The sequence below is a fragment of the Lathamus discolor genome, chromosome 9 (assembly GCF_037157495.1).
Source record: "Lathamus discolor isolate bLatDis1 chromosome 9, bLatDis1.hap1, whole genome shotgun sequence".
Lineage (NCBI taxonomy): Eukaryota > Metazoa > Chordata > Aves > Psittaciformes > Psittacidae > Lathamus > Lathamus discolor.
In genome coordinates, this window is record NC_088892.1 from 8761525 (window position 1) to 8771855 (window position 10331).

Genomic DNA, 10331 nt, shown 5'->3' on the forward strand with positions numbered 1-10331 from the left:
GTGTTTATACACCTCGAACCACTTGATTTCCATATTTATCATGACTTTAAACAGAGATAACAGGAATCCATTACAGTTTACACATGTATACCAAAATAATACATATGTTGTAATTCAACAGGTATTAATCACTTTCACCATTTAGTTTTTGATCCTTAGAATGAATTACACGTTAGCATGACACATGTGGTAGCTCAGTATATTTGATTTGCATTGACAGTGTCAAGTGTTGCCGGACTGTCTGAATACGGGAGAAAAGGGCTTTGTAGACAATTCTCCTATTTAAGTTGGCCATTTTGAAATTAAAGCAACTCCAAATGTGATTCTTTTGCAAAAATACAACATTCATAATCTATGGTCATAGTTTCAAGTGCATCTCTCCATCGTGTCAACAAAATGATATGACCAAGCACTCTGAATTTACCCACCAGGACCTGGAACAAAGAACTCTGTCCTTTTTTTCCCTTTAAAATTGTATTTTAAATAGTTTCATTAAGGCTGTTCTAAGAGCTTTTGTACGTAGCAAACAACACTCGTATAAACATCAAACCATTGCCAGATGTACAGCATTCTCTGATACAGCTTCCATAAAAAGTCCCTAATCCATACAAGCCACCCGGTAAAGGAAAACAAGTGTATCAGGCTTTAGCCAAGATAAAAGGTCAGAGGAGCAAGGCATCTTCCTATTTAAAAGGAATATTCTTATTTTAACTTAAAATGAACACATGTTCAAATACTTTTTGTACTTTTGAATCTAATAAATTAAACCAACGCATGTTGTAAAAGAGATGGTCTAAACCAAAGACCCGAGCACAGATCTGCAGCTCCTTTATACTTTTAGAGACACGTATAATCAGTATTCTCAGAGCATGCACTAAGTCACACAGCACTTTTAACAGAAGCATTAAAATGGCAGATCAGAGTTTTTAATCCCTTGATAACTAAAGCCATATAAATGACAGCATTTTGACTCAGTTTAATGGGTTTTTTTTCTTACCTCACTATGCAATGTCAGTCTCAACATCCTAATGGGAAGATTCAACACTGTCATTTTGATGAACAGAGAAACCTCAAGTTTACACTAATTGAAGGCCTGATATTGTGGAGTCTTCTATCAAGCCAAACTCAGAACAACATCAAGAATAAGATTTTACTTTTTGTACTTACTGTAACTTCCCTGAAATACAACACTGATATACAGTAAGTCTAAAGTAAAGTGCTAGCTGGTAATACCTTGTCCTTAAAATTAATATTGAAGCCACAACTGAAAACCAGCCTGCTGGTTATGACTATCATAATTTTTACTTAGAAGCTGCCTCCTTTCTGAGTCAATTCAGGTGTTGTATTATAAAAGAAAAACAGAATTGTCATTTCCATTTCTGCATCTGTCTCTGTCCTTTAACCACCTTTGCAGTGGCACAGTAAGGAATGTGACTTAGCACACTTCTGCTACAGAGGCAAAGAGCAACGGAAGATCTTCATTGTTGATTCACCAGTTCAGATGAATGTAATCATCATCACCAGCCAACCCTGAAGGGGATATTCTTTCTTACTAAAATGCTTAGGGGACACTTGTAATGATAGAAGAGGTTCAGCTGTGCAGAGGACTGGATTTGAGGAATCCACACACCAGAATATACAGAACTAGCAAGAACTTTAGAAATACCACTAAGCTTTACCTTTCTGATCTTCAGAATCTTTTTGTGACTTCATGTGTCCAGTCTACACAGAGCAGTGACAGGAAAAAAACCCACCATACACACAGAGATAGATATGCCCATATAAATATACACATACCTTGTGAATCTTTCAATGTATCACTTGATACATTTCACAGATCAATTTAGAAAAGTAAAGAGTTCTCCCAAATGCTGCTTAAGCTTAAGTCACACACTTCTTCTTCCTCACCAGCTTCTTGCCCACTGTCCCTGAAATCCCTTTCCCACAACTGACGCAAGTTTAAAACAAAGGATGCCTGCTGTGTGAGAGCTATGGCAATTCAGGGCAATGATACAAGGTAAGCCACTGAGCTGGCAGATCATTCATTTTCAAGTCTGATGAGACTGTCTGCAGGTAGCACACCTATATTCATGCAATCTTGCCATAGGATCTTAGCTAAAACCCCTAAGCCAGGAACTCACTTGTCCATGACTTCCTACATTATGAAGAGGCTGATGGGCTCATGTATGCCAGCTGGAAAAGAACTGGGTGGGGAGTTTCTTAAGGGGGAGTTAGGGGCAAAATGCTTGTTTTTAAACACTGATCAAGTTTCCAGTGCATCTCCAAAAAATAACTGCCCCTGTGCAATGGGGAAGAACATCTTGCAACACAAAGGCAAGAATGAACCCTTATGGTAGACAAAAATACCTTATACAAGCATGGCTGAGCAAAAAGTAATTGTGCAGCTACCCCCTAAGGACCACAGTTTCTCACTTTCCACTTCAAGTGATTGGTGTTTGGCTGGACCAGGGACCAAGTCATCAGAGAGCCACAGTGTCATTCAGCAATTACAAAACATTCAGCTGAATTACATCAAAAAGCCACTACTTATTTCCAAGACTGAAAGTTAAAGAGCACAACTCTGCCTTTTAATGGTCTTTTTTTTTATTTGAGCAAAATTAGATTAAATACTGCAATTCCAGCGATCGAGACTTAAAAAACAAACCCAAAAACTTCCCAGATCCGCCAGAGTCCCAGCAGGTCACAAAGTTACAGATACGTTCTTGGTTGACCTCAACTGAATCTCCATGGTTCAGCTTAGTGGAAATGGGACCGACTTACTGTGCTATTGTGCTCAATCTGCCCACAAGAAGCAAGACACTAAACAGAAAAGTACTTTGTTCCATCAGAAATAAGACCTCCAAGAAGATGCTCAGAACTTCATTTTTCTAACTCTCCTCAAACTGTAGTATCAACACACAAACACTGGCTGACAAGTTGAATGAACATCTGTGGTGCTTTTCCATGGCTAACCTTTCCTGAAGGATTCAGAAATTAATTTAGAGACCATTTCAGAAAATACCAGAAAAAAACCCCAACATCAACCTGTTAACAGACAACAGGGAAATGAGTAAAAGGATTCTCATTAACTGAAAGTTTCAGAAACCACAGCCACTTCTGAAGATCCAAATAAGACCTATTAAACACCAAAGTCAAAGCAGATTTTGAACATTAAATAAAACAATGTATTCTTTGCTCTGCAAAGATGTGATGAATCCCTTGCTCTGGTGATGACTACAGGATTCAATTAAAAACATAGAATAGAATAGCAATATCCTAGAACAGAAGCCTTGGTAGGACAATATGCATCTTCATCTTGTTCTTAGCACATTGTGGAGTTTTGCTAAACTGAAAACTTGTACTAAGAAATGCCAATATCACCTCCATGTTTGAGGTATTTAAAATGTATTTCAGTAAATACTTCAAATAATCACTGCTATCAGTATTAGACTATACATAAAAGCATGCTGTGTCTAGCACATCATAAATAGAGGGCTTGAAACGGCTTATGAAGGAGTCAACTTCAAATCAAGTGCAAACTGAAGAGAAACACAAAGGTAGTACAGAATCTGAGCATCTTACCTCGAATGTAATTAATTTTCAACACTGATAAGTACAAATTCTAAGCGACAGAATGGACATAGTTGGAATTATAAACACAGGAAGTGGCATTTTAGCTGTCTCTTTATGATTTGCCCCTGGAGTTAACATTGTTTCACCTAACAGGTAGTGCTGAGCAAAAGACAAGTTCAAAGAATAGGCCAGACTTCTGACGGGAAGGAAATGGAATATCTCTGTCACATCAGGTGCTCAACTGTACTTCCTAAGCCAGGAAAATAAAAGAGAGAAGCAGAGGGAGAGAAGAAAAAAGTAGACAGTAAACATGCATTCAGAAGAAGGTGCTCTCACAATAATACAGTAGTTCTGTCCACCAGCTTCTCTAATAATCTCAAGCGGTTTCAGCTGGCATTATTGCTACTCAAAGTCTGTTGTCCCTACCAAGGCAACATTTACACTTCAGTTGACAACATTACATAAAAAGATCACTTGTTAGCAGTTCCTTATAGACTGAGATCATGTGTTCAGATCTGAAACCAAAGTAGTGCACCAGTTCTCCTAATGCACATTCTGATAGAAGGCCATTTGGTACAACCTACTCTGCAGATCTAAATGACTCATTAATGCTCTGGGAAGGAAAAAAAAAAAAGAGTTGTGTTTGCAGCTAAGCCAAAGACACACCAAGGATGTGATGCATCTTATCAATTTACACTCATTCTAATTTTGCAATTGAATATTTAGAATACTACTTTGATAGACTAAACCAAATGTTCCTTTAAGCCAAAAATTTCATCCAGAAGCAATCTTTGAGAAACCTGAAAAACAAAGGGTATTCATGTTTGAAAAGGTCTCAACACTGGGTGGACCCTCACATGCTCTGCCACCACCAAGAGGCAGGATGTCCTCAGTTGGTAAGACAGATGCCTTCTGATAAATTGAAACAACCACTTCACAAGCTGCTAAAAAAGTGACAAGCAGAGAGAGACACCTTGCTTGGGAAGTTATCAACCAGCACCTTTGTGGCAAGCAGCAAGAGAAGCTCAAAGGCATCTTGTGATTAGATTTTCACACCTGTTACTTCGCTCTGCAGAACCAAAGTCAGCCTATCGCTAATTAGGTCTGCTCTGAGCACAGTGTTGCACTGGATGAACTCCTGGAGTCCAATCCAAACTGATTATTCTTTTATTCTAAGATTCTTTCATTCTTAGCATGACAACACTACAGATTTCCAAGGTGAAGAAGCTGGAAACTCATCTTCAAGAAGACGAGAGAGAAAGCCTACTGCTCTGCTTTCAAAAATGAAAGCTGCAAATCCCTAGACTCCAGCAACTGCATCTCTCCCCTTCTAAAGAGAGATCTATGTATGGATTAGGCCCGAGAGAGGGTTTTTTGTGTGGTGGGTTCTTCTGTTTTAGGGGCTGGTTTTTATTAGTTTTTTAAATCTGGACAATCTAGAAATCAGAAAAGGGAAAGACTTGGCAAAGAGTCTGAAATTAGTGGTTTATCTTAAAGAGGGGGAGGGGGAGTACAGAGGGCAATCGCTTGTGCGGTTTAGTTTAGTTTTGACTTTATGTGATCTGGCTGAGGTGTCTGTGGGCTCATTACATGAGTGTATATGTTAAATTTCTTGTGGATGTCCCTACTAACAATAATTAATAGTCTAAACTTGGCTTTAGCCTAAGGTTAATGATCTGTCTGTTACAGCACTCCTCTCCAGACAACTGGAATAGAAGTTGACTTCCATAATCAGAATGGACACTAAATGTGATGAGGCAAATCTTTCCAGATAGACTGAATGTGGAAAAACAGCTCTTCTATTTCAGCTATGGAACCAACAAGCACCTTGGCCTATGGCAGGACTTGTAAGAGGCTTTAGTTACACTGCACCAAGAGATCCTAATGAAACTGTAGAAGAGACACACCACAAAGCCGCGCAAACCTGGGTTTTATTTTGACATGGTGATTCAACCTGCTTTGCTACCAAACAATGTCAAAAATAACTCATGAAAGAAAATGAAATACAACAGCTACCTTTAAAACACTCTGCTTTCAATATAGAAAGAATGTACAGCATTTGAAACAAAACTGCTGATGAAGAGTTCTCCTTATGGCCAATCTCATCACTAAATTGTTCATCTCAGAACAGTAAGACCATTTCAGGAGGTGCTCTACTGCTTAGCTCTGCACTTTCAAATGGTTCCTCCATTTAAAATGTATCAAACACAATGCTATACATATCATGGCTTCAGAAAGTGGTTGTGGTATTCTTACTTCCAGATGAATTATCTGTGTTATCATGAATATATTGTATCCAATACAGCCGATCAACAAAAGGGGGTAAATCACAGGAAATAAAAAACAAGCAGTAACAAATGTAAATAGTTTTTAAATATCAGTATTTTTATTCAGACATGGTTTTCATCTATAGTACCTAGGGAAAAAAAAAACCCACCTTTTACAATGAACTCACCAAAAATGTAAGTTTATATATATAATATATATAAATATATATTTGTCCAGCCATGTACACATGGCTTTTCAAGGCCTTTTATGTCTTGCAGACTCCATGATCAAAACAGGATAGTATTCTCAGGGATGTGTGAGGTCTAGATAGCATTATAGCCATACATATATATGTTTACATTTTGAGATAGATAGACAAATCTATCAAACTAATTTACAATGTGGCAACATCTGGAAGCTTCTTCTGAGTTGATAAATTACATTTCTTCAGCTTTCAAAGCCCTGCTTCCAACCTGAACTCACCTACTGCCTTTCCTTATTCCCAAAAGCTCCAGTGCTCTTGAAGTAAACAGTGACAGAGTACAAGCGACAGAAGCAATTTGGTTTCTTTCTATTATTCACAGATCTATAGTAGAATTGTAAGTGTCTAACAAAATCAGTTGCAAACTGTAGGAAAGTCAAAACCAGTATATGTCTACAATGGAGTAATTTGCACTGGAAAAGGCATCCATAAAGACTAAGCAACAGAAAGCCAGAACTTACCTCATCCCCAGCAGGCGACAGTAAGAATTTACCTTCCTACTAGTTCATCTGTATATAAAATGCCATTTGCATCCATTCACCCCTTTAACGCTTTCTGTTTCCATTCTTTCTGAATAGCGAGTTTGGATGCCACTGGATTTTCCTTTTTTAGGTACATCTTAAAGAGGTCACTCCCATGCAATTGTCTCAGGAAGCTTTACAGATGGCTTCTAATAAACTTGCTGAGCATTAGATCACATTTTAGAAAACAAATGGATCACAAGTCCAGAAAACGCCAACAGCCACAGGATCGACAGATGGAAAACATGACAGTGAAGAAGACAAGACATATTCCAACAGCAGTCAAACTGCTCTAAATTTGAGGATGACCTTGACATGCCCACTAACCCATTTTCCCAGCAAAAAAGCAAAGATAATTTTGTAAGTGACGTTAGCTACACTTGTGAAATACACCTTTCAGTTCCACATACCACAGGCCATTTATAACACCTGACAATCAAAAGATCTCTCTCACCAACAAAGGATACCTCCTATACAAAAATGACTACCTGACATTACATCCATTTCAATAAACAAATATACGAAGCATAAGAAATCAGATGGATGTGGAATGCTGCAGACTCACAGGCACTCAGAACTACTGACAGGCGTAATGGGAATTCATAAATGACCAGTGTTTTAATTCTCTTTCTATTCCTGCTTCACATTTATGACAATAGATGCTGATCACTGAAACACACTGCAAGATGAAAAAAGGTATCACATATATCTCAATAAACTCAATTTAGATCCACATTTATCAACTTAAGATGACACAATATAGCTACTGATTCAATTTTACTGTTTTCTAACTTGCACAGGAAACACACAGCTCTTGTGAAATACACACCCCAAAGGCTGAAATGACAATTTGAAAAGCAGACAGCTGTGAAAAATAGCATTTTAAAAATAACTGACAAAAAAAAGTATCTCAACCTCATGTATACTGCAGTCAGCGACCAGTTCCTCAGTCACTTTTGCACTATAAAGCAAAACGGAAGGACACAAGCAGCGATCATCAGTACCCTCCACAACTGCCTTATTTCACCACCTTTCGTTAATACAAGCTCCTTGCTACCCTTCTCACGCTGACACCGCACACCTTCTCAGACAGCGTGCTAACGCAGCTTTCGCAACCGCTCCTTGGCACTCACAGTTGCTAAATGAAACCAGACGAATTCCCCGCTCCGCACGCAGCTGGTTAGGCCACCTCAACCGTGCAGCCACCGCAGCCCGCTCCCGCACGCAGGTCCCCGCGAAGGCCCCGCTGCCCTCTCACCCAGGCAGGGCGGGCCTCAGAGCGCCAAGGCCAGCAGCCACGCCGCGGGGAAGCAGCCGGCAGGCCGAGCAGCAGCCGGGGCACCCCCGGGGCCGGCAGAGGCGGCGGCGGCGGCTCAGCGATGGGCCGGGAAGCGGCAGGAGGCCGCGCCTCGGCTGCGGCCAGGCCCGGAGAGCGCCCGGCGGAGCGGCAGGGGGCGCGCTGGCGGCCTCCCGCAGCACGCACAGCGCCTCAGCCGTGCCGCCGGGGGGGGGGGGGGGGGGGGGGAGGAGGAAGAGGAGGAAGAGGAGGAGGAGGAGGAAGGGGCTCCACCATCGCCCCCCGCCCTCCCTCACCACCCACCCTTTCCCCCCCACCCTGCCCAGCCGGGGCCTCACCCGCTGCTGTCGCTGCAGACACCGCCCGCGGCTCCCTGCGGGATATGGCGGCGGAGAGGCGACGGACGGCGCGGCTCGGCGCGGCCGCTGCACGGGCCCCACTCCGGCCGCTCCCGCCGCATGGAGGGGGAAGTGCAGGCCGGAGCGGGGCGGAGGAGCAAGAGCCAGGGCGGGACGGGACGGGACGGGGAAGGGAGCGGAGCGGGGCGGCTCAGCAGCGGCGGCAGCCCGGGGGCCGCTGCCTCCACCTCATCGCTGCCTGCGCCTCAGCCGGGCCAGCGCCGCTGCCCGGGCGCCGTTGCCTAGCAACCGCGCGCAGCCCCCGCTGCTGCAGGCGCCGGGCTGCTCGCGGCGCCCTGCGCGCTCCCGACGAGGCGGCGCACGCGCAGCGCGGCACGCGGCGGCAGCGCGCCCCATCGCCAACAGCTCCCCCCCCCGCCTTTGCTAAGGGGAGCTCTTACACACTGCGCGTAGTGAAGGAGTAACACAAACACCCTGCGAATGCTTTCGGCTTTGCACAACGTTTTCCACGCCAGATGCTCTGCAGATCTCCTATCGATTTCAGTGGTGCTGGTAACTGCGCTCGGCTTCCCAAAGCTTCCTGAAACCGGTGTCCCTTAAAATACGCAGTGAGCTAGTGCAATTGGGGTGGCCCAGTTGTAGGAAAAAACCTTGCAACTGTGACTTGAGTAGAGGTTGAAGGCTCAGAACCCCAATAGCACAGAGAAAGAATCCATTTTCATTGTAAAAAATCAGGAATTTAAAGGAACTTTCACATCTTGGGATGCACCATTTTGACTCATCCATTCCCAGATGCTTACACGTGGCAGCATCGCTCCCCATTCTACTCATGGTAGCCTGTACCTCATCCAGCAGTACACAGAATCAACCAGGTTGGAAAACACGTTTAAGATCAAGTCCAACCTTTACCCCAGCACTGCCAAGGCCATCACTGACCCATGGCACTGAGGGCCTCGTCTACATGGTGTGTGAACACTTGCAGGAGCGGTGACCCCACCACTGCCCTGAGCAGCCTGTTCCATACCTGATCACCCTCTTGGTGAAGAAATTGTTCCTAAGATCCGATAAACCTCCCCTGGCACAGCTTGAGGCTGTTTCTTCTTGTCCTATCGCTTTGTTGGCTGAAAGTTACACTGATAAAATATTGAGAAATTTGGCAGCAATAGCAGAAGCAGCATATAAAGGACAGTATTCTCCAATCATGGGGAGACAAAAGGATGCTACATTGCCAAAACCAGGGAGAGCTGAGAGGATACAAACAGCAAAGAAGATTCACAGTACTTCAAAGGCAGCATAGGGAGGAGAGCACTAGAAAACAGATTGCCACAGAGAGCAAGAAAATAGTAGAGTGGATTGGAGAACACAGCTAAACCAAAGGGGGGGGGGGGAACGAACCTGCCAATCCATGCTTAATGAAAACTAATAATTTTTGCTATTAAAACATTCAATTTTTTAAATAAATGAGGGTCTGATACTGGAGTCTGCATTCGTTCCAAATTCCCATTTACTTCACTAGGAATTGAAAGCATTTTTGAAGATGAGTAAGGCTGTTATTATCAGGGGAAAATGAGCAGAAAGCTGCAATGCACTGGTCCTGATGTCATCCTTGAGTGCTGAAACTTTTTATGACTGACCTGATTTCCCGGATCATTTGTTTCCACTGAGTGAAAGCAGGACAAACTGCATCTCTGGGGCGTCTCAGCTCCTCACTGCCTGGCACAGGGGCTGATCTGCATTACAGGACATTGATCGCTCAATGTCACTTGTGTAGGAAAACAAAAATCCCACTGATAAGACATTTGCTGCCTCAGTTCCACCACCCCAACAGCTCACACTGGCTGCTTATTACCTCACACTCCAGTCTGCCAGCTTCCCAGGCACAGATATTCACACATGAGGGGTACCACTTGCCCTTTAGTCTGTAACTGCAGATGCAACTGGTTCAAGATATTCAGTTCTCTGACCATAAGCCCCAACTCAAGCAGATCTACCACATGCCATGTAAATACGTCCACGCTGTCTTGCATTCAGTGTCTTTCGCATCCCCCAAA

At 43.2% G+C, this 10331-nt stretch overlaps 1 protein-coding gene across 8 annotated transcripts in view; it reads right to left on the reverse strand.

The window, feature by feature from the left end:
• Positions 1–9975, reverse strand: part of ZC3H12B (zinc finger CCCH-type containing 12B) — a 31143-nt gene extending 21168 nt beyond the window's left edge. For 3 of the 8 annotated variants that reach the window (XM_065689733.1, XM_065689740.1, XM_065689739.1), the window contains exon 1: positions 8260–8625. The gene's annotated coding sequence lies outside the window, so the exon portion shown is untranslated. Of the gene's footprint in view, positions 1–6564; positions 8043–8259; positions 8626–9914 lie in introns of those variants that run through there. The other 5 variants (XM_065689738.1, XM_065689737.1, XM_065689736.1 and 2 more) reach the window with 5 other exon arrangements.
• Positions 9976–10331: the final 356 nt, after the last annotated feature.